At 40.3% G+C, this 25,444-nt stretch overlaps 1 protein-coding gene across 5 annotated transcripts in view; it reads right to left on the reverse strand.

Moving 5' to 3' along the window:
• The window catches only part of LOC123876755 (rho guanine nucleotide exchange factor 17), a 141,768-nt gene extending 128,552 nt beyond the window's left edge, over positions 1 to 13,216 (reverse strand). For 2 of the 5 annotated variants that reach the window (XM_045923103.1, XM_045923106.1), the window contains exon 1: positions 12,825 to 13,216. The gene's annotated coding sequence lies outside the window, so the exon portion shown is untranslated. Of the gene's footprint in view, positions 1 to 12,817 lie in introns of all 5 variants that reach the window. The other 3 variants (XM_045923104.1, XM_045923107.1, XM_045923105.1) reach the window with 2 other exon arrangements.
• Between the last annotated feature and the right edge of the window lie 12,228 nt (positions 13,217 to 25,444).

A 25,444-nucleotide genomic window follows, 5' to 3' on the forward strand; every position in this document is an offset into this window, starting at 1 on the left:
CCAAACCCGATGGAACGTGTCGCACGCCTAACTAATGAGACGGTTTCGTGTTTAACTGTATGAGTTGGGACTTAACTTTTTTTTTATTCATAGACTAGCCTGCAATCAGACTTGCTGACCTAAGATAGAGCGTACTTGCTTAGAAAATACCTATTCACTCTTGACTTGAGGGTACCAATATTAAAATTGGAGAGGAAAATTGATCCCGGAAGGGGGTTCCATATCTTAGCGGATACGAGTGCAGACCTTGGCGATGATAGTAGATACTAGAAAGGTAAAGGAGGAACCGGGTCGAAAATCTCTTGGGGACGCTCTCCGAAATATTATGGTAGAATACAAATCGATAGGCAAATGATCCAAACTTTGCGCAGATGTTCCGAACTTTGAAGCTTAGAATTGATAAGCACTTCGTCAATGAGTTTTCTAATCCACTGGTGGTCCACCGAATCCAATGCAAGCTGGTAAGTAGGTATTTACCAGAGGCATCCCATATATGGCTACTACTCCATGCATGATCGAACTTGATCTTGGCACTAGGTAAGATGCTGGTAATTTTTTTTTTTTTAAAAGACTAGCGCTTGGCTGCAATCAGACCTGCTAGCAAGTGATGATGCAGCCTAAGATGGAGCGCGCTTGCCTAGAAGTTGCCTATTCACTCTTGACTTGAAGGTACCCATATTATAGGTGGAAGGGAAAACTGAGGCCGGAAGGGCGTTCCATATCCTAGCTGTTCGAATTAGGAAAGAGGAAGCAAATCGTTTCGTACGTGTTCGGGGAATTTCGACTACGTACGGATGCAGACCTTGACGATGCTTGGTAGTACGATGGTAGAAAGGTGAAGGAGGAACCAGGTCAAAGAGTTAATAATGTTAATTAATTAATAATAATTATGTTAATAAAGTTAATTATGATACATAGAGTTAAATATATAATGTTTGTGTTAATATAAAATTTGTAATAGAATAGGCGGTGGCGGTGGTAGGCCTTGGCCCAATTGTATTGAGATGTAATTAGGTAAGTTATGTACGTACGTCCTACACACCATATACGCAAGGCGTTGTCGTTGCCTCGTAAGTGCCATGTTGACTGTGCGGATCATGAGGTCTCGAGTTGGATTTTTTTTGGTTTTTCTATCAAGAAATCCCTCCCTCCTAGGACAGTGACGCCTTCCTGACGCATGGTGAGTGCTGTAGTCTTATAAGTGGGAGGTTCAGAGTTCGATTCCCTACCCTAGAATCCATCAAACCTAAACAAACCCATTTATTTTTATATCCAGAAGATTGTGGTTGAAGATCTAGAGTTATAACAAATATTGGAGTAAAGAAACTGGGGGAGATGAGGGTTTTAGTAATTTGGACGTGGAAAAAGTCATTATAACTCTGTTAGGTAGTTTCCTTATCAAGGATCCTAAACAGCTGTTTTGGCGGTGACGATTTTTATTATCATGCCGTGATAGCCTAGTGGTTAAAACTTCCGCCTACTACTCGGGAGGTCGGGGATTCGATCCCAGACAAGCACCTCTAAAATTTAAATCAGTTAAATACACAGTTAAATATCACAGGAAAGAAGAAGGAAAACATCGAGAGAAAACCTGCATCCCTCAGAGTTCTCCATAATGTGGGCCATCGACGCACTTGGCCAGCATGGAAGGGTTGATGATGATTCTTCATTAGGGTTCCGTACCTCAAAAGGAAAAACGGAACCCTTAGGTATAGGATCACTTTGTTGTCTGTCTGTCTGTCTGTCAAGAAAACCCATAGGACATAGAATCATGAAATTAGGCAGGTAGGTAGGTCTTATATCTGACTCTCTCTGACTCTATCTGAGTCTGACTCGCACTTGACCGGTTTTTTGACTCTCATCACAATAAAACATTATACCGAGCCTGCAGTTTTACCGTCACTCCTGTCTGCCCACTCTGCGCGAGAAAGTATGCGTGAATGTATTTAAATAAGGTAGCCGATACAAGATTATTGGCGGTAATTATCTTGACATGACCAGCCTCTCCCGATACTCTCTGAGCTGGTCGACAATTTGTTTTACTCATTTTTACATAAAATACCGCCTGTTTTTACACCTAAGGGCATTCTTTCTGCACCAAGTTACTAGTCCCAATACAGATCCATACTACAAAAATTTAAGATGTTGCATGTATTTTTACATGTTATCGTACAATAGGTACTAGTATGAATTTTTACCAATCCTAGTACAGAAGTTACCCAAAATAACAAAATAACGACGCACAATAAAAACAATAAGAAACAAAATACAAAAGATCTTTTTCAGATCACGGATTCTCTATTTCTTTGTTCTGTGTAAATACTCAATGTTCGCTAAGTGTTAACTCCCATAACTGAATGAATATAGTGAAACTTGGAGTCTTTGGACGTCCATAAATGCGAAAGTGTGTTTGTTTGTTGGTTTGACGTTCAATCAAATCGCAACGGAGCAATGGATAGACGTAATTTTTTGCATGGTTACAGTTAAAGATCTGCAGAGTGGCATAACCTACTTTTTATCCCCGAAAATCAGAATTTCCACAAGATTTTCTAAACCAGAACAAAAATGGATGAAATCGTGGGCATCAAAACTATATAAACTCTTAAGATGAATATGCTGCCTAGCTCTTTGACTATGATATGGTGATGTAACCATTGTGACGCTATCTATACGGCGGCTCGGTAGCCGTCAAGATTTACGATTAACAGTCTAGTTTAGTTCCTAAACGGTATGTGAGGTTATTTATTCTCTACTGACCGTAACTGCCTACTTTTCTTAACGAACGTCGAACGTTGATAAAGAGTTACATATAGTTACTTATATCATACTAGCTTTTACCCGCGATTTTGTCCACGGTACATATTGTGTAATGGTTATACTTTTGGATAAAGTAGCCTTCTAATGGTGAAAGAATTTTTAAAATCGGTTGAGTAGTTTCAGAATTTATCGACCACAAAATGACTATAAACAATTAATAAACAAATGTTTCATCTTTATAAAATTATCTTTAAATTAATATTGGCATAAATTGTTGTGTATTTGGTGCCTGAAGTTTTTGAAAAAAAAAATGTTGCCATATTTTTTAGGGCTCCGTACCTCAAAAGGAAAAATGGAACCCTTATAGGATCACTTTGTTGTCTGCCTGTCTTTCCGTCCATCCGTCCGTACGTCCGTCCGTCCGTCCGCCCGTCCGTCGTGTCTGTCAAAAAAACCTATAGGGTACTTCCCGTTGACCTAGAATCATGAAATTTGGTAGGTAGGTATAGGTCTTATAGCACAAGTAAAGGAATAAATCCGAAAACCGTGAATTTGTGGTTACATCATTAAAAAAAATGTGTTTCAATTTTCAAAATTAGATAACTATACTAAATGGGGTATCATATGAAAGGGCTTGACCCGTAAATTCTAAAACAAATTTTTATTTATTTTCATTCATAATAGTTTTTGATTTATCGTGCAAAATGTCGGAAAATTTACCCGAGTACGGAACCCTCGATGCGCGAGTTTGACTTGCACTTGGCCGGTTTTTAGTATTAAGCGACGGAACTCTACCTTATCACGCACTTGAATTTTTTAATCATCATTTGTAGCGGTCAAATTGTACTCAGCCTTATACTGTGTACTGACCCTGGCCATCTGCAATGCAAAAAAACAGTGAAATAAAAACGCCGTTTTAATCATACAGAGCGCCATAAGATTTAAAAGTTTCGTATTGGATTTCGAGAGTGAAATACAATACTTCTGACATCATTAAGGAAAAAATTCAAGGGCTCCTTCACATTATAAGAATTGTTTATAAGACATTTATCTTCTACTTCTTCTTCTGGTGAAGTACTTACTTAAGTTCAGTGTAAAATTGTTTACTATTATGCTTTTTAAGTAAGAATACTCTAAGCAGAATGTATATAAGTAACGTTAGTATTAGATAACAAAACTGTCATAAAATACTTACCTTATTAATTCAAGAACTACAAAAAAAATATTCATGTTTGGGATTCTAAGCGTTCAAATGGATCTTAATAGATACGCAAAATTATAAATGCGTAGGTTTAATAGCTTCTGCCTAACCATCACCATAACTGGTGAGGTCAAAAGTAGCTCGAGATGGTTCGTGTAAAAGACATACTAGCCGTCTGTCGCCGTTCTTATAAGATTCTTATTCGAACTGGAGGACGCCCCGCACATCCGCACGTCATCCGCGCTATCCCGCACCGGGTTAGCGCGGGCGCTGTGGATCTTATTAAATTTATGAACGACTAGCCGATGCCCGCGACTTCGCCCGCGTGGATTTAGGATTTTCGAAATCCCGTGGGAACTCTTTGATTTTCCGGGATAAAAAGTAGCCTGTGTGCTAATCCAGGATATTATCTATCTCTATTCCAAATTTCAGCCAAATCCATCCAGTGGTTTTTGCGTGAAGGAGTAACAAACATACACACACACACACACACACACACACACACATACAAACTTTCGTAGTGTGAAGTGTGATGTTTTACCCACTAATAGGCGTGCAAATATTTATAGCACATGGTTAAGAGGATCATTGTCAACGATCCCCCGTCGATTTCCTACGTATGATATTATTGTTCTCATCTCTATCTGCCCTGGTTCGTGTATTCTCGGTTCCTAGATCGGTGCATTTGTGATAACCAATTCTAATTGCTGTGATTGGCTGAATTTACCATGTTCTTGCTGCGACAGTGAGTTTGAGCCACTAGCGGAACAATGTTAGCCGGTCAGAAATGATTGCAATTAGTCAACCTGTATGACGTCCGTGTTCTGTTTTTGATTACAAAAAAGAAAAAATTGTTGTTGCAATCATCAATTTTAGCAAATAGTGAAAGAGAGTCGACCAATCAGAGGTCACAACTACCGTCACACTTTCTGTGAAACTATGGCAGTAGGCTTACCGAGTAATGAAAACAATTTTTCATTCTGTAATGTCATGTGGCAAGTAGGGTTGCCACCTGCCTCTTTTTGATTTACAGGCTACCACCATCAAAAATACGGGGTTTAGATTTGAAGAAATTTAAAAATTTGAAGTATTTGAAGAAATAGGCGGTGGTTCTCTCTGAAATGCATGGAAAGCCTATTTAGATATTTCAGTTTATTTGTAAGTTTTGTATTTTTTCTCTGTATGTTGCCGTGTCTTGATTGGTGAACTGTGTTTGCAATGTGATTTTAAATAAAAGATTTATTTATTTAAATAGCTTTTAAAAACTCTAGTTTTGTAAAGCAAAATGTTATACATTTCATGCATACAATCTTTGCATTTTAACTTAAATTTACATTTAACTTGTAATTCCACCTTCACAGTATCAATACTATGGCCGTAGCCAGGAATCGATTTCGGGAGAGGTTTTATCAGGGCCGGAACTGAATCCTGTCATGAGGAAAATAACATTCGCTCAACTTTATGGGCTAATTACCTGGTTAGTGGAATTTCGCCTTTCAATTTGACAGTGAGATAAAATACAACAATAAAAAAGCGCGAGCGCAGTGAGCGTAAGTGTTTTTGGTTCAATTACAGAAAGAATTAAAGTGAAAGGGAAACGAGTTTAGCCATAGCAAGATTTTATTTTTAAAGCTCCCTATCCATACTAATATTACAAATACGACAGTATATCTATTTGCCTATCTATTTGTTACCCTTTCACGGCCCATCTTCTTTACCAAAATTTTGGTACTTACTATTCAGAGGTAACTTGCATCCCAGACATAAACTTTTTAGCCCGGAAAATCCCCCACGGAATTTTTAAAACTCTAAATTCATGCAAACGAAATTGCGGGGCTTACACCAAGTAATACAAATTCAAAGCGCGAGTGAAGTGAGCGCGAAATGTTTGATATATTTCCAAAAAAAAATTGGTAAGCAAATGCAAGAAATAGTGTAAGTATTATTTTAGGCTTAGGTTTTTGACGGCTTCCCAGGCGCAGTCGCCATTTCTAAATTTCTGGTCTGGTGGGAGGCTTCGGTCATGGCTAGTTATATGGTTAGTATGGCCCTAACGGCCAAGAAATTAGACTGCATCATCACTTACCACTAGAAAAGATTAAAGTCACGGGCTAACTTGTATAAAAAAAGGCTAACATCCTCAAACCAAGCCCCGCCGCCTTGGCTACGACCATGATCAATATCGAGTGGGTTTCGGCTACGCATTGCCGCAAAAGGAAAATATTCTTTCTACTGGACATAACGTCAGTGTTCGGTTTCGCCAGCCAAGTGCGAGTCAGACTCACGCACCGAGGGTTCCGATTCGGGTATTTTTTTCGACATTTTACACGAGAAATCAAAAACTGTTATGCATTAAAAAAAATATGCATAAAAATAAATAAAAATCTGTTTTAGAATGAACAGGTAAAGCCCTTTCATATGATAACCCACTTGATATATGTAGTTATCTTACTTTGAAAATTGAAAATACTAATATTTGTTCATGAACACATGACAGACGGATAGAAGGACAGATGGACAGACGGACAGACGGAAAGACAGACAGACTGATAGACAACGAAGTGATCCTATAAGAGTTCTTTTTGCTTTTGAGTTACGGAACCCTAAAAATATTTAGTTTTATTTGCCCCGTATTTTATTTTCATAATTACCGGTTTCTCTATCCTGACATACGGGGTAACCAGTAAAATACGGGGCCTCTGGCAACCCTATTCGGAAAACACTGTCACATTCAAGTTAATGTCAAATATTTTGTTTTCAATTACAGAAAGCTGCATCAATCATTATTACAATATTTTCTTTGTTGTGATTGGCTGAATTTTTGAGTTTCAGCCAATAAACAGACTGTTTGCCAATTAAACGTCATAACAATATAAATGCCAGAAAGTTTAACCAAATAAAACAAACTTAATGAGAACCTAGTGAGAATGCAAACGGCACACAATTTATAATACATATTATGTTAGTCGTATATAATAGATATTATAGTAGTCGTTCACTTTGGTAATAGTCAGATTGTCATCAGTAAAATTGATATTGGTCGATGTATCGTAAATTATTGTTTCGGTGACAAATATTTTTATTATCTATTTATCTTTGAACAGAATGGAATAGAATGAAATGGAATGGAATACAATGATAAATTTTTATTCCTGTAAACTTTTAGGTAAACTTCAAAGTGTTTTTGGATGGTCAGAAAAATTTACCACTGGTTCGGAATGCCGTTCCTACGTTTTCTAGGGTTTCGTACCTCAAACTGAAAAACGGAACTCTTATAGGATCACTTTGTTGTCTATCTCTCTGTCTGTCGTGTGTGTCAAGAAAACCTCTAGGGTACTTCCCGTTGACTCAAAACCATGAAATTTGGCAGGTAACCTAACTGCGTAATTTTGGGTAGTTTTTTTAATCGATAAAGAAAGTTTGCGACATTGTTCAATAAAAAATTTGGATTCCAACTCCTCAATCCTGATGTTGCAGGGGACCTGACTACTAAAGCTAATGGGATTTAAAAAGTGTCGATTATTAATTGATATTGAAGGTATCTATACCAAGTAAACACTTTGTCGTTGACCTCAACCCTGATGCTGTAAGAAATTGCATTCCTAAATCCTGGTGATCCCTCGGGATTTGAAAAGGATAATCCGTTTAAATATTCTTACGTGATACAGAAACAAGTTGCATCCCGGGGACGGGCTATTACGGAGAGGCAACTTTTGTTCTGGGAAATGAAAGGATCGGGATTTTTAAAAACCTAAATCCACGCGAGCGAAGCTGCGGGCATTAGCTAGTTGTAAATATATTTAGAAGCTACTATAAGATAATAGATAAGGTACTTATTTCCTTATATTTTTATTGTATGGCAGCGCGCGGTTTTAAATTATAAATTGCACGTCCTGTCCTTTTCTGTAATACATTTTTTTCTCAATATCTACCGCTTTATCTCATAGCAAGAGTCCGTAAGACATAATACAGTGAAAATAGGCAAAATATACAATTTTTGCAGTTTCCACGTCAGTACCTGTCGAATTTTTCTAACAGTGTAAGCAGCAGAGCTGAGTTTACCATCAAGTGTTGATATGTGGGTGTTCCATAGAAGCTTTGCATCTAACATTATACCGAGAAACACGGGGTTCTCCTTTATTTTCAACATATGATTATTTATCAATGAATTTATGTCATTTAAGGTCCTGGTATTGGGCAGTGTGAATTCAACACACTTAGATTTCTTTGCATTTGGAAGTAAATTGTTAGCAATAAATCAGAGAGTGACCTGTGATATGGCATTACATATAGTATACATTGTCAAAAATTATAATATTAAAGCTGTGCGTATTGCGTGAGGAATAGGTTGCAAGAGAGTTGCAACTTGCAGGGTTTGATGCATGCGCTATTGCCAGCAAACATGAGACATATTTTTATCTACAGGCAACGTCTGAGTAGGTAACGCATACGTCTAACGCAAGTTGAAATGTATTTAGTTAGACCTATCGACAAGTTTGGAGTCGGGTGCAGTCTAAATGTGGCCCGTGTGTTTAGACTGTCCGTTTCTGTCAGTTTCACGTGTCGTCCCCCGCACTTCACCACCCCGCTTGCACAAATCGAGACAGCACGAAATTTTCAAGATTTCTGGGTGTAATTTCTGGTTTTCGTAGTTCCCACATAATTATAACAATATAAAATATATAACGATAATTTTTTTACTACATAATATTCATTAAATTTTCTAGGTCTGTGGTTTTTCCAAATTTCATTAAATTGCTTCGTTGTCTAGAAAAACGAGCACAAAGTTGGGTCTTTTTTTAAAGAAAAATACAAATCTTTGAGCCCCTGTAATTTTAAAACTACATATTTTTAGAAAAATCTAAAACACCACAGACACAGATATTAGTTTCTAGACTATGTCTGCAAAATTTCATGGACTTTGGTTGCTTAATATTCAAATGAAATGGGAACTACGATTGTATGGAGTAAGTGACGGAGAGAGCTCTGTTAAGTCTAAACTTATGCTAAAAGTAATAATATCAATTTAAGTTATTGCCATACAAGGCATAACAGGCAAGGATACAATTTTTAATGAATATACTAAACCATTATACTAAAATTTTAATGTCGGACAGCGCCATCTGGATGAGATTTAGTAAACTTATTATTTGTACGGGACCAGAAATCTTTAATTTTCTTTGTATGTAACCGCAAATCCACGGTTTTCGGGTTTTTTCCTTTACTTTGCTATAAGACATTGCTATTTGTTACCTACCAAACATGATTCTAGATCAACTCAACGGGAAGTATACCTATAGATTTTGATTCCCCCGAATTTATAGACATGCCAGGTTTTAAAGACTTCCTTTTTTCTTTCTAAATACGGAACCATTAAGGCTATTAATAAAACATGTACGGCTGCCAGGGTAAAATATTCAGCCTAATAAATTTGACACTGACAACCCTAGTCGAGTACAGTCTGTGCAAGCCTTTATCGAGTTCAATTATTATGAAGTGTATTTTTATTCGCGTCCGATTGTCTGAACATAAATTGTGTATCAGTTTATGCAAATCTAAAAATTTATTGGTCTGTTTCCTCAATCGTTACCTACTCACTTTGATTAACATTTTTACCTAATGGCTGGTTGACATGTCTCCAGTAAAAATAATACCACCATCCAGGTACAGACACTACGTACACACTAAATAGCGACTCTTGACACGACGCAATAAACTGCAATTCAGCTCGTACACTTGAAAAGAGCAACCGCCGAATTTCTTGCTGGTTCTTCTCGGTAGAAACAGTATTCCGAACCAGTGGTAGATTATTTTGACGATTCGAAAGCACTTGTAAAAGTTTAAACTTGAATAAAAATGATTTGAATTTGAATTCCCATTGAGGCCGGCCTGGTAGTAGTTCAGTTCAGCGATCTAATCCAAAGTTATATCTAGAACATGTTTTCTAAACGCTCAACCCAATCTAGTAGCTTTTTGGCACAAACCATAGTGTTTAGTACTTACTAGCGAACAACGTTATCCTTAACCCATTGCACTCTCAGAATGAGAACGATTTGGGCCATAGTCTGCTACGCTGGTCCAGTACGGATTTGCAGACTTCACGCACCTTTGAGAGCATTATGGAAAACTCTGAAGCATGCAACTTTCCTCAGGTAGGCCGACGTCTTTATCACTAGGTTATCACGTATTAGAGTACAAATTACTGAAAGAATGGAATAATGGTTTAATTTAGATTAGAGACGATACCATCCATTCCAGTCCTAGGTAACCTTTAGCTTACTTATGTCTAGTTTCAGAGCTGGAAAGTACTTCCAACAACTGAATTCATCTTACTATAAGTAAATCCAGTGTTATTCCAAGGCACAGTCAAGTTTTAAATCTCAAGGACCTACATATAAATAACCATCCATTAATCCATCGTTGAAAAGACAGCAGCTATAAAGATGTGAACAGGCCATAACATTTTTTTAATTCAGTGATTAATTTAATTTATTATTTTTAATTAATTTAATTATCTTCGCCAGCGTATGACGCTCTATAATTAATTTATGATAATCTTTATCGACCTGACTTAGATAAGTTATTGATTGTTTTTTCGATAACTTTATTTATAGCCAGTAACTTTATTTATAACCAACTAGATAGTTGACTTTTGCCTGAGATCCTCCTCCTTATTTGAAGTCGGTTATAAAATATAGATGCCCGCAATTTGGTCCACGACCACGTTAATTTAGGTTTTTCAAATCCCATGAGAACTAGATATTCTAGGAGACTATTATAGACTTTGTCAGCCGGAACTGTGATTTTCTGGGATAAAAAGTAGTCTATATATCCGTTTTCAAGAATTTCAGGGATGAGAAATAGTCTATGTCCGTTTTCAAGATTTTCCGGGATGAAAGTATGTAGTCTATGTCCATCTCCAGAACGAAGCTGTCTATCTCAGTAGGTACCTATCAAGTAGATGATGCCCGCAACTTTGATTTTCCGGAACCAAACGTAGCCTTTATGTCCTTCACCGAGATGCAAGCTTTCTCCGTACCAATTTTTAACCCCTTGCACAAAAAGAGGGGTGTTATAAGTTCGACGTGTGTATCTGTGTATCTGTCTGTGGCATCGTAGCTCCTAAACTAATAAATCGATTTTAATTTAGTTTTGTTTTGTTTGAAAGGTGGCTTGATCGAGTGTTCTTAGCTATAATCCAAGAAAATCGGTTCAGCCGTTTGAAAGTTATCAACTCTTTTCTAGTAACTGTAACCTTCACTTGTCGGGGGTGTTATGAATTTTTAATTTACACTTGTCATCAAAAGCGGTTAAACGGATGGGCCGTCAAATGCTAGTAGATAGACGGTACAGATTTGATTGATTTATTTATTTACACTTTCGCATATAAAAGTATAGACTAGCATCCAGGATGAAGGGGAGAGTATATCCAAATTCCAAATAGCATCTGTCGGCAATCAATCAATTAAAAAAAAAAAACAAACCCATGATCTCCCATAAAGCCACAGCGCTTATACCACTACTTCAGAGAGATACCTATGTAGGCAGGTACCTAGGTATATCTATCTAACAACTTTGTTGCATAGAGTCGTAGTAAGCATCTACGGTAACTTTTGCTTACAGTTTAAATTCCAATTTCAAAATCACAAAATGCTTATACCCACACCGTATTATTTTTATTAAGTAGAAGATACTAATTAAAAATTCGAAAATCAAGTTGAGACGAAAAGAAACATTGCGTGTATGCATTTCGTTATTTTCTTACTTACACCAACTTATCTCAGAAACGTGACTTACTTACCTTTATCCTGTTATAACTTGGTAAGAATATAAATGCAAGCCTTTGTAACTATTTTTTCGATGTTCCTTAAGTTTACGTCACTTTTGATTTGACAACATGTTATTATCTTTAAACATATAAATAAGTACATAATATACCTTCAGTGTACATATACATCTGTCATGAAACATGCTCTTTACACAAATATAAAGACGTAGATAGAACTTGCTAATAATATAATCTTGAACACATTTTGATAAAGTTTAATGGGATCAAATGAGTCCATGCAAAAGTTAAAAACCCAGGTAATATAGGTACCTATTTACAAGTGTAAATTAAAAATTTATAACACCCCCGACGATCCAAAGTATCTGAGTTTTCCAAAACATCATTTTCAAATAAATAATTATGTATTTAGGCAACGTCCATCTTGACAGCTTGACATTTGTCTATTGACATAATATTATGAACCTAACGGTTATCTAACCTTCTTTTCTACAAGAAAACTAGAAAAGAGCTGATAACTCTTAAACGGCTGAACCAATTTTTTTAGATTATAGCTAAGAACACTCTCGATCAAGCCACCTTTCAAACAAAAAAAACTAAATTAAAATCGGTTCATTCGTTTAGGCGCTACGATGCCACAGACAGATACACAGATACACAGATACACAGACACACAGATACACAGATACACAGATACACACGTCAAACTTATAACACCCCTCTTTTTGGGTCGGGGGTTAAAAATAAGAAATCTTATAAAATTTACTTCATTAATCCACTCCAAAAATTTCTATCGGCTCTACATAAGGAGTTATTGAAATAGTTTAATTCTCTATCTACTAAATTCTTATACTGTCTACTAAATTCTACATAATGGATAGAAAAGTAATTTCCATACAAATCGAGATTAGAAACGCCATTAATCTAATTTTAATGCGAAAATATTGTAAAATAAACCCATAAGTCAGCAAAAAGTTTCACCGAACAATATAATAAAATCCAAACCCGTCCAATAAACGTAAAATTCAGCATCCGAACCGCAACAATGAAGAAAGTGCTCCAATCATAAAATACACTTACCAGTTTTTGAATCAAGATAACCACGACAATGAACTTGACTGGACCAATTGGTATCAGATACCACGAGACCAATACCGGTAACAATTTCACCCGAACCGAACTCCACGGCTACGCAGGACTCGGATGCAAAAGTCGCGATGCAAAAAAAAAGAACTATCACTTAAAAATCTTTCGCAAAGCAAGAATCACTTAGAACGTACGAACGTATTCGAACATCACGATTCACGATTGGGTCTTTACCCTTTTCTAATCGATTGTTCACTAAAAGTCACCTAAAACTTGCGTGGTCGGACAGTGTATTGTTAAAAAAAAAAAAGAAATGATCTCGCCGGTTACTGAATCCGACGCCGCGGTGCGCGGACGCGGTATACGTACTAAAACTGAACTAACCGGTCTGAAGTAGACGCGACTCGCATACGAGACTGAGCTGAGAGCGTGGCCGTGCTCGATCAGCCAAAAACGCAGCTAACTTCACGACGCACCGATAATATTACATTTATATAAAGAAAAAACGACGCATATAAACGAAGGGCCAAGCCAAACCAAATCGATCAGATTGCGATCAAGATGGAAATTCTGGTCACGCGCATGCACCTTTGCAGCTTTTTCGCGAAAAATGACGGAGATTACATCGTCAGAATCTCCCAAGTCGCAATTAACCCAGCGTGCCAGCAAGTGATCTTGAAAATGCATCGAAAATAAAAAAGCCTAGCCACAAGTCGTTATGATTGTGCAAAAAGTTGCTGTGAAGATGAGGTATGATTCTATTTATGATCATTTCGATCACTCTTTTAGATCAAACGCATCTAATATCAACGGATGCGATCATAATAAAAATAACAAGAGCCGGAGTGCGTGAATGATAAAAAAATATAATGCATTCTGAAATTCCTGCAACAAATAGAAGATATCATAATACATATTATTATGCAAAAAATAAAGGATAATTTGAGAAGACATGATTTTAGAAAAATGCAAACCCAACAGGAATCACACTAATATTATAAAGGCGAAAGTTTGTATGTGTGTGTGTGTGTGTGTGTGTGTATGTTTGTTACTCCTTCACGCAAAAACTACTGGACGGATTTGGCTGAAATTTGAAATGGAGATAGATAATATCCTGGATTAGCACATAGGCTACTTTTTATCCCGGAAAATCAAAGAGTTCCCAAGGGATTTCAAAAAACCTAAATCCACGCGGGCGAAGTCGCGGGCATCGGCTAGTGCTCTAATATTTAACACATTAGAAGTCCTGAATTTCATATAAATCCTGAATTAAATTGACCATGCCACAATCCACATGTCACCGCAAAATTGATGCACGAACCCGAAAGAAATCTTGAATGCCATTGTCGCAGTCTCTACAAAATTGTTGTAAAGAATATGAACAAGTGGAAATTAAAAATTTATAATACCCCCGACAAGTGAAGGTTACAGTAACTAGAAAAGAGCTGATAACTTTCAAACGGCTGAACCGATTTTCTTGGATTATACTTAGCTAAGAACACTCTCGATCAAGCCACCTTTCAAACAAAAAAAAAACTAAATTAAAATCGGTTCATTAGTTTAGGAGCTACGATGCCACAGACAGATACACACGTCAAACTTATAACGCCCCTCTTTTTGGGTTGGGGGTTAAAAATGACTCTATCAAAGATCGGCCTAATCCTACTTCGAGAGCAAAATCTTATAATTCTAAGGACGTGATCATGACGAGAATAGCAAGGGCCAATAAATGAGACTCGTTACGATGAATAAAATTGAAATTTATGTGCAACGAAATCCCTTAAAACTAACGCAACCCAGATTCTCGTCTAAATTGGGAGGAAGGAAGCCGAAATAAATTGGTGTTCAATAATTTATTACGGATAATAAAAAACTGCCGGTCTCTTTAACCCAGATAATGCCATTCGAAACTATTAAAATTGCCTCATAAGTCATATTGTATTTTACAACTGTTTCTGCGTTGTTGTTACTTATATTATATTTTATTGCTGATATAAAAAAACATAGGTAATGCGGTGCGGGCTCCTAGATCCTTCTGCAAACGACTCAACAAGTGTATTTTCGATTATTTTTAATAAATTAATGATTAACAGTGATGGACCAATGATTGGGGAACCAACTACGAGATATGGAGGAAACGTCGGTCACCCATCTAGGTAATTGGATCAATATTGCTTAACCAGCACAATCGATTGTACACACAGAAAAGTAGGAAGTCAATTTTAGACGCAGCTCGATTTCTTTACAGCTATTTTTAACCCCCGACAAAAAGAGGGGTGTTATAAGTTTGACGTGTGTATCTGTCTGTGGCTTCGTAGCTCCTAAACTAATGAAGCGATTTTAATTTGGTCTTTATTTGTTTGAAAGGTGGCTTGATCGAGAGTGTTCTTAGCTATAATCCAAGAAAATTGGTTCAGCCGTTTGAAAGTTATCAGCTCTTTTACTAACCTTCACTTGTCGGGGATGTTATAAATTTTTAATTTACACTTGTTTGTATCCTAATTTTTTTTCTTCCTCATATTCATTTACTTCTTTGGTCTAGTCTCTTTCATTTTGACATGTTTCGGTATAGCTACAAACAGTTCCTCCAAATTACTCCGTTATCGAGTCGCAAGCGAATTCTTATCATTGGTTTATCATATTGTATTGACATTGCAATATTCAGCGATATTATGTCCCTCGCAGTTTCATATCGTTCAGCGAGTCTATAACGGATAGATAATAATATTTCAATCGATGCTATCGGTCAAATGCTTTTGAAATAGCAGGACTTCATACCTACTTCGTCTTTAATTTTGTATGGTTCCGTACCTCAAAAGGAAAAACGGAACCCTTATAGGATCACTTTGTTCTCTGTCTGTCTGTCCGTCCGTCGTGTCTGTCAAGAAAACCTATAGGGTACTTCCCGTAGACCTAGAATCATGAAAGGCAGGTAGGTAGGTCTTATAGCACAAGTAAAGGGATAAATCTGAAAAACGTGAATATGTGGTTACATCACAGAAAAAAAAGTGTTTTAATTTTCAAAGTAAGATAACTATACTAAGTGGGGTATTATATGAAAGGGCTTTACTTGTAAATTCTAAAACAGATTTTTATTTATTTTTAAGCACAATAGTTTTTTATTTATCGTGCAAAATGCCGGAAAAAATACCTAAGTACGGAACCTTCAGTGCGCGAGTCTGACTCGCACCTGGCCGGTTTTTTTAATATTACTTTTCTCTTTGCCATTTTTTGGATCCCGGGCACACACCTCTAACTTTTGAAGTTACATGAGTTTCATCGATTAAATATCACTTGCTATAACAACAACGGTGAAGGGAAACATCGCGAGGAAACCTGCATGCCTAAGAATCACACTAATATTATAAAGGCGAAAGTTTGTGTGTATGTTTGTTACTCCTTCACGCAAAAACTATTGGGCGGATTTGGCTGAAATTTGGAATGGAGATAGATAATATCCTGGATTAGCACATAGGCTACTTTTTATCCCGGAAAATCAAAGAGTTCCCACGGGATTTCGAAAAACCTAAATCCACGCGGGCGAAGTCGCGGACATCGGCTAGTCCTCCATAATTTCCTAAAAGGTGTGTGAACTTGTTAAGTCTGCCCAGTCCGTACTTCCACCAGCATGGTGGACTATGTCCTATACCCTTCTCAATCTTAGAGGAGACTCGTCCTCAGTAGTGACCCGGCGATGGGTTGATCACGACGAAAGCAATAGACACACCTATGTTAAAGTAAGCTAGAATTTTATCAACCTCTTTATAAGCTCAAATTTCTCGGAACACAAAGAGATAGAAATGTTGCTCGGTCATTGTTATTGAAAATTTGTTTGATAGGTAGGTACCTCGTGTTACATTGTAAGTAAATTGTGACGTGCTTGTTTTGACCTTTGCTCAATGGCTGTGTTCCTATTACAGCTTTGACGCTAATATTATAACTACAGATTCATTTGTAGGTAAGTAGGTAAGTTTTGTCTAGATCGTGGTTTTTAACCCCCGACCCAAAAAGAGGGGTGTTATAAGTTTGACGTGTGTATCTGTGTATCTGTCTGTGGCATCGTAGCGCCTAAACGAATGAACCGATTTTAATTTACTTTTTTCTGTTTGAAAGGTGGCTTGATCGAGAGTGTTCTTAGCTTTATTCCAAAAAAATTGGTTCAGCCGTTTAAGAGATATCAGCTCTTTTCTAGTTTTCTTGTAGAAAAGAAGGTTAGATAACCGTTAGGTTCATAATATTATGTCAATTGACAAATGTCAAGCTGTCAAGATGGACGTTGCCTAAATACATAATTATTTATTTGAAAATGATGTTTTGGAAAACTCTGATACTTTAGATCGTAGGCGCGGAATAGTCCAAGAAAATCAGTTTAGCCGTTTGAAAGTTATCAGCTCTTTTCTAGTTACTGTAACCTTCACTTGTCGGGGGTGTTATAAATTTTTAATTTGCACTTGTGTTAGATTGGTTTGTACTGTCTCTGTGGTTTCAATAGATTTTATTAAATTCTGTATTGTTCATTTAGATGAAAGACAGAAGATAGAGAAACTTTACATAAGTTTTAATAAGTAAGTAGGTATTCAATAATATTAAGTACCTAAGTATTTAATAACAAAAGCGACCGACATAGCTCAAAGGATTAGCAAGCTGAAGTGGCAATGGGCAGGTCATGTCTGTCGTAGAACCGACGGCCGATGGGGCAGACGTGTTCTGGAGTGGAGACCGCGTACCGGTAAGCGCAGTGTGGGACGACCTCCAGCCCGCTGGACCGATGACCTGAAGAAGGTGGCGGGGAGCGGGTGGATGAGGAAGGCGGAGGACCGTGTTTGGTGGCGCGCTCTTGGGAAGGCCTATGTCCAGCAGTGGACGCATACAGGCTGATGGATGGAAGTATTTACTTACCTACCTAACAACATCTTTTCACGTTTTCAGTAAGTGCTCGTATTATATAGAGAGCAAGCCGCTGCTAGCTGTCTTAAACTTTAACATGTCTTAGGTGAGTCTGGCAGGGAGTTGCCACGATAGGCACACATACACTGTTAAAATGAGGCAGCGTTACACCGCTGGCATAAATCTATCTCGTTTTAACTCAAACTTAAGTCTAAGCAAAGTCAAAGTGCGCTCTATAGCTTTCAACCTGAGTCTCTGAATCACAGTTTTACAATCTATAAAACTATCTGAATTGTTTATTATTGACACCCAACTTACCCACCTAATAAATTTTTAATTTACACTATTTATTACCTATGTAAACATTAAGTTATTTCTAAGAATAATTAAAGTAAATTAAAAACTAAAATCTAAATTACTAAAACAAAGAACCTAAAACTAATAACCTTAAAAAAATATATGTTATTAGTCCTTTGGTTCTAACATAGGGCGAAATCTTTAAAAGCGAAACTGCCTATCTACCTATACTAATAAATAAAATTGAAGTGTCGTGTCTGTTTGATGGGCTAATCTTCTGAATAGCTTAATCTATATTGACGGGACTTTCACAGACAAGTAGAGGATTGACCAAGGAGTAACATAGGCTACTTTTTAACCGACTTTGAAAAAAGGAGTTGTGTTTTTCTACCTATGTACCTACACTGATATCTCCGAGATTTCTGAACCGATTTGCGTAATTTCTTTTAATCGTTAAGAGAACTTTGCGACATTGTTCCATAAAAATTTGGATTCCAACTCCTCAATCCTGATGCTGCAGGGGATCTGACCAATCCACGCGGGCGAAGCTGCGGGCATCATCGTGTATCTAATATGATAGCAGCTGCTAGTTGTCCATTCAATTTCATTATTATTGCACGTCTATAAACTGCATGTACGTACCTAGGTCTAAATGTTAATACATCGACCAAGATATTCCCTTTTAAGGATTTATCCAGACTTATCAGTGTTTAATTCGCTCATTAATGTAACCCACATTTTGACAGCCTACCAGCTCTATAAGGAACGATTGTTAAGTGATTTACGCAATCCTTTTTAGAGTCCCGTATCTCTTTAATGGAAAAAAGGAACCCTTATTAGACCACGTTGTTTTACATCTGTCCGTATGTCTTCTTAGAAACGGCTTGAGGTATCATGTTGCTTATTAAATACGTATATATTGAATACAACCGCGTCGATTGATTTTTTGTTATGTTGATTTTTTGAGGCGGTCTTATAACAACGAATAGGTAAAATGATTATGACGTATTTTTTCAAAATAAGTACGGAATCTTCAATGCGTGAGTCTGACTCGCACTTGGTAGGTTAGGTATACTACACTTAATTTTATATCAATGGGTTATACTTATTTTATTTGTTGACACTCATACCTGGCATGGGTAGTTTATATCTATACCAATAAAGTGGAAAAAAATATTTGTTTATCTATCTGAAACTAAGAGAACACATTTTTTTTTTACCATTAGAAAGCTAGTTAGAATTATACAAAAGTAAAATAGGCTAGTTATAAATTACTTTTATTTTATTTATGGAGATACCTACTGCGGAAGAAGTCGCGGGCAAAAGTTAGACGATCATAATATTTGTAATAAAATAAACAGTGGACTTCGTCTGTGGTGGCGTTTGCTGGCGCGCGTGTTGTGCCTTCTTAGAGTATTTTTTTGTTCAGAAGTGGCCGGTTTTTGTGTTCTGCTGGTGTTTATTGGTGGTGGAACTGACTGGGAAGCGCTCTAAAGGGGCGGCGCGTGTATTTCGGCGGGCGCCGGCACAGACGAAGTCCATACTTATACATATAGTTTCCCTAACTTGTAAATAACTACAAACTTGACATTGGCTAATCAGTGTAAAGCCAGACGAGAGAGAAAAAAAAACTATGTATAGTCTACAGTTAGATTTCGTAAGTCTATGGTTAGATTCATTACCTCAACACATAGGCTTGACGTCGGACTTTGTCTGTATCGGTGTTAGCTGGCGGGCGTGCTCTGCTTTTTAGGAGTGTTTTTTTTTGTTAAAACTGACTGGAAAGCGCTCTAAGGGGAGTCTAGTGGTAGGTAGGTTATAGGTATATAGGATAGGTAATCGACGAAGACGCGACGGTCTGAACATGTCTCCGATCCAATGGACAGGCATCCTAAGAATGAATTGTATAAGGTCGGTGACATTACAAGGAAGCCAGATGCACGGACTTTCCTGTTATCTGTTAATTTTGTACGTAACTAATGATACGTTTCTTATAAGATAATCGTGCTTTAAGAAAGCTATTCAATGCAAATCGATAGGACGTAGAGAGAGAATGTTGCATGAATAATTAATTTTAACTTACTGGTTATTTATATTCTTGATAATAAGTATAATAAATTGATTGACTGGACTGAAATAATACAACAATGCTTGATTGTATAGTCGAAAAATTCCGAATTCCAAATTGATCGCTTTTATCCTAATAACTAGAACAAAATATATTTGAATTACAAACTTTCCGCCATATTTCCTTACGGGTGCAATCAAAATAAAGTTTACTCTATTGTCTATGGTAGTTTATGATTGACTTTGAGGCACACTTTCATTTAGAAAACTCCCTATTCCTATACTGAATATGCAAGTTTTTAGAAGTAACAGTCGCTGAGCTTCTTTAAATATTATCTGCCTATACTGATAGGTGAAGTCAAGCCAACATCTTAGTTCTTCTCTATCGAAAAAAGATGAATTTTCGTGGACCCCCGATGACGAATTGTGAACCCCCATTTTTATGTCACACCACCGTAGACCTCCGTCGAATCTCCCATGGACCACTTTGGGGACTACTGAACCGATCACTATGAATAATGCAAATAGATCCTAAGTGTCCGGCCCAAGTACTATTTACTAACCAAAGATAACGAGATCAGATATCAAAATCGCAATAGCAAACCATCGTGCGTAAACCTGCATGCCTGACAGAGTCCTCCATAATGTTCTCAAAGGTGTGAAGTCTGCCAATCCGCACTTGGCCAGCATGGTGAATGGTGATCTATGGCCAAACCGTTCTCATTCTGAGAGGAGCCCCGTGCTCAGTAGTGAGCCAGCGATGGGTTGATGAATAGGATGCTCAAATGAAACTGCAATAGTAGGGAGGTACATACTTTATTACAAAGTATAGAATTAAAAATGCTTCAAAGTACAAACCAAGTTCTAACAGATAGATTTAGAGATACTCGTAGATAGTTCTGATAGATCAGTCAGTCAGTCAGCTTTTCCTTGACTGACTGACTAATCGATTTTTCAACTTTCGAAATTCGAACTATTTTTTTATTTTTATTAATTAATCTATTATGACATAGATTTAAGGAATAAGGAAGCTAAGGATTTTTGAAAATTCAGCCCCTAAGGGCGATTACGCACGGCATCCGATCCGAATCCGTGAAAATACGTTCCGAAGTAGTCATAGAACCATTCACATGGTAGCTTACGCACTAGCTCCGACTTCCGTTATCCGATATCTGTGTCATCCGTGAGAATATCTCGGAAGTGCCTCGGATTCAAATCAGACATATGACGTAGATATGTCAAAGATGTCCACTGAATAGCTTAGATTTGGATCAGAGATCGGATTAGTGCGTAAGCAATATCAGAGTTCGCTTCGAGTTTTTTATATCCGTATTTTCACGGACTCTCTAATTCGCATGAGCGTTAATAAAGCGTTGCGTTAAAATCCGGCGTTGCGCTGAAAATACAAAGTGCGCGCTAAAAAAGCGTTGACGTGTGAACAGATACTTGGGAATGCATTTGTTCTATTTTGAACGCTTTTTTAACCGACGTTAAAAAAAGCTCTCATGCGAATAAGGCCTGATGTGGACGTGTGCGTAACCGCTGCAAAAGGGAGTATGATAGATTTGAAATTCGAACAGCCCATGCGAAGTCGTGGGCATAAGCTATAGGTAAAAACATATGAGCCTATCGGCGCCGCACCGCTCGATTTTATTACGTGGAAATGGCAGCGTAGGGCCGGCGCGGCGGCGACACTACAGCTCACATCTATAGAGTGCACTTTGACTTCGCTCAGACTTAAGACACTAAAACGAGACACTGTTATACCGCTGGCATAAATCTGTCTCGTTTTAACTGAAACTTAAGTCTAAGCGAAATCAAAGTGTGCTGTATATATTCCAACCTACGACGCATATATGCGACTTTTGTTTGTTTACACCAGAGGTTCCCAGACTTTTTTTCTCATGGACCTGTGGGCACCAATGTATGGTCACCAATATGTGGGGTACCGTATGGGTATATGTATATGACTCCGCTAGATGGTAAATGATACACCCAAGTTATGTACACTGGTTTTATTTTTACCACATTATATACAAAATAAGAAATTTACACTAAGAGTTGTATTTACAAATGCTAACTAATTATTTACACGGAACAGAAGCGTTCTATTCATCATCGCGAGTCGTCCAACAAAGATGGATGCAACGACCGTCAAAACAGGCTGATAAAACGAACTGGACACTTGGCCTGTCTGATCCTCCACGCGGACCCTTTCGGGTCCCGGGGTGACTGCTCAGGGCGATGGCCCTCTTCAGTGGTGGCTACGCCGCCTGCGACTGCGGGCGGGGCACGGGGTTGGACCACTGGTCTGGGTGTCAAATCCGGATCGTCGTGTCCGGTGATGGCCGCACGGCAGTGCGATCGAGCCCGCGGATATTCGCGAGCGATCGGCTACTGCGGCGGCGTGGGATGTCCATGAGGCTAACGCCCGCGGCTCGGCGAGGTCGAGCCCGCCGGCGATGTTCCGGCGAGCGCCCGTCAGCCAGCGGCGGGGAAGCAGTGGTGTCTTTTCAGGTGATCAAGTCACGTGGCAGACCTAACTTGTCCGGCGGACGCCGATGGTATGGCGCGATGCCCCGCAGGTGCTGGGCGTGCGCTCCATCAGCGCGCGCGAACATCGAGGTGCTCAGGCGGCGAACGTGGTCGTCGAGGCTCTCCATGCGCAGGTCCCTGGAGATGACCGCGTTCCGTACGAAGCGTGGAGCTCCGGCGATGGTGCGGAGCGCTAGCGACTGCTGCGCCCGCAGCGACTTGCGGTCCGTTTCGCTTAGTAACGCGTACCAAGCTGGGGCCGCGTAAGTGAGTCGCGTGCGGACGTACGTCTTGTAGACGCACAGCCTCGTACGGAGATGCAGGTGGGACGCCAGCACTGGGCGCAAGAGAGCCCGTGCGGCGCGCGTCTGCGCGACCACGTTCTTCACGTGGGATCGCATCTTGAGTCCCCTATCGATGGTTACCCCCAGGTATTTAGCCGAGGGCGTCCACTCGATGGTCTCTCCTAAGAGCGATACCCGTGGCGGCGGGGCAGTCCGCCCGAAGGATACCGCCTGAGTCTTCGCCACGTTGACCTTCAGCCTCCAGTCATTCAGCCAAGCGGGAAGTGCATCCAGTGCACGCTGCATTTTGATCGCCGCGTGCGGTCCTTTGATCGATTTCGTGATGAATGCAGCGTCGTCGGCGTACAACGCCAGCATGGCGTCGCCGACCACTGGGATGTCGTCCGTGTATCTGCCATAGCAGACGGGCGACAGGCAGCTTCCCTGAGGCACACCGGCTCGGATGGGGCGCTCCGTGGACAGGGCGTCTTCAACCGCCACTTGAAAACGTCTGTCTCGCAAAAAGGTGGCCACAGTCTTGACTACTCGACGGGGAATAGTAGACGTGGACAGCTTGTAGATGAGCCCGGTGTGCCAGACGCGATCGAACGCCTTCTCCATGTCGAGGAATACTGCAATGCACCGCTCTCGCTTGTTCATGGCGGCAGCGAGATGGTGCAGTACCCTCGAGACTTGGAGCGTGGTAGAGTATTCGGCACGGAAACCGAACTGTTCGTCGCGTGGCTGAAAGTGAGGCGTGATGTGCAGCAACAGCAACTTCTCGAAGACTTTCGAGATCGTCGACAGCAGCGTGATGGGACGGTAGCTCCCAGGCTGCATGATGTTTTTCCCCTGCTTCGGTATCATGATGACTCGGCCGAGCTTCCACGACGATGGGAAGTGCCCGGTACGGAGTATCCCGTTGAATAGCCGCGTCAACGTCGCGATTGCTCGCGGGGGTAGGTGACGCAGGGCCTCATTGGTGACTCGATCGGGGCCGGGCGCTTTGCGCAGTTTAGTTCGTCGAATCATCCGAAGGACTTGTCCAGGGAAAAATACGACGGGGTCTTCCGTCGGCGCTATCGGCGACTCGAAGTATGCCTCCAAGTGTCGCTCGATGGCTTCTTCGTGCTGCACATCTGTGGTCGGGTTCGGTGTGAACTGCGTCTCCAGGTGGTCCGCAAAGATCTCCGCTCGGTCCTCGGCTCGGTAACGTGGGGTTCCGTCGCCGGCCAGGAGGGGCCTAATCGGAGGCGGTTTCCCGGAGAGTCGGCGGCAAAGGCGGTGGATGCCGGACCAATCGTCGCCGGCTCGCTCGATGGCCGTGTGCCAAGACTCGTCAGCGATAGTTTGCAACGCTTCCGAGATCTTGGCGGCCAGAGCGTTGAGCCGCGTCTTCATGATCGGGCACCGCTGGTTTTGCCATGTCCGGCGCAGTTTCCTCTTCTCCTCCAGCATCGCTTGGATGTAGGATGGGAGCTGGCGTGGTTTTCGCAAGGCTGCAGCGTCGAGTCTGGACTCTCGAAGCGCGGTGGACATAGTCGCGCTGAGGTCCTCGGCGAGTCGGTCGACGTCTGCAGGGCTCTCCACTCTAAAGGACGGCGAATGCTCGGCCATGTGTTCGGCGAAGATTCGCCAGTCCTGGCGATGCTTTGGCGGAGGGAGAAGGGAAGTCATCGGCGTTGTCTTCAGCGTCAAGAGGACTGGTTGGTGGTCGGAGATGAGATGGTCATCCAATACGTCTAACGTCGGCGTGGCGGACAAGCCACAGGTGACGGCTATGTCGATGACGTCAGGCGTATATGCTGTGGCGTACGGGTAGTGCGTAGGGACCTCTGGCCCCAGCACCACGTACCCGTGGCGGTCTGCATCGTCCAGGAGGCGTCTGCCGTCCGGACACACGTGGTTGGAATTCCACGCCGTGTGTTTCGCGTTGAAGTCCCCGGCGATAATCGTGGGCAGTGGCGAGTCCAGCAAGGTGTGGACGTCAGTCACTGCGAGGCGATTCGTCGGCGGCTTGTAGAAGGCGAACACACGGGTGGGTTGGCGGTCAATGCAGACCTCCACGCCCAGTGCGTAGGTCGTCTGCAGCTGAGGTACTGGCAGCACTTGGTGGATGACGTTCCGACGGACCAAAACTGCTAATCCCCGGTAAGCAGTCCCGATCGGCGAGGCGTGGTCCTCCCGGTAGACGTGGTATCCCGAAAAGTTCAACCGGTCTACTGGTCTGAGGTGAGTCTCGTTGATCAGGCCGATGTCCACTCGACGCTGAGACATCAGGGGACACTGGGGATATGGAAAAAGCCCTTTTATAGCCTTTCCCCATCCACCGTACTCAATTACGCAAAACCCAGTAAATACCGGTTCTTACCGGTTGCGCGCAGGTGTGTTTTGCAGGTACGACATGCAGCTGCCATGTGCAGCTGTGGTTCTAGGAATTTGCCTGCCGCGAATCACCGTCGTCAAACCACAAACAGTTGCGCGACGACCAAAACGCGGTCTAACCAACCTACAGTGGTCGGTCGCCACAGACCACTTTCAAGA

Source organism: Maniola jurtina, chromosome 22 (genome assembly GCF_905333055.1).
Source record: "Maniola jurtina chromosome 22, ilManJurt1.1, whole genome shotgun sequence".
NCBI classification, from domain to species: Eukaryota; Metazoa; Arthropoda; class Insecta; order Lepidoptera; family Nymphalidae; genus Maniola; species Maniola jurtina.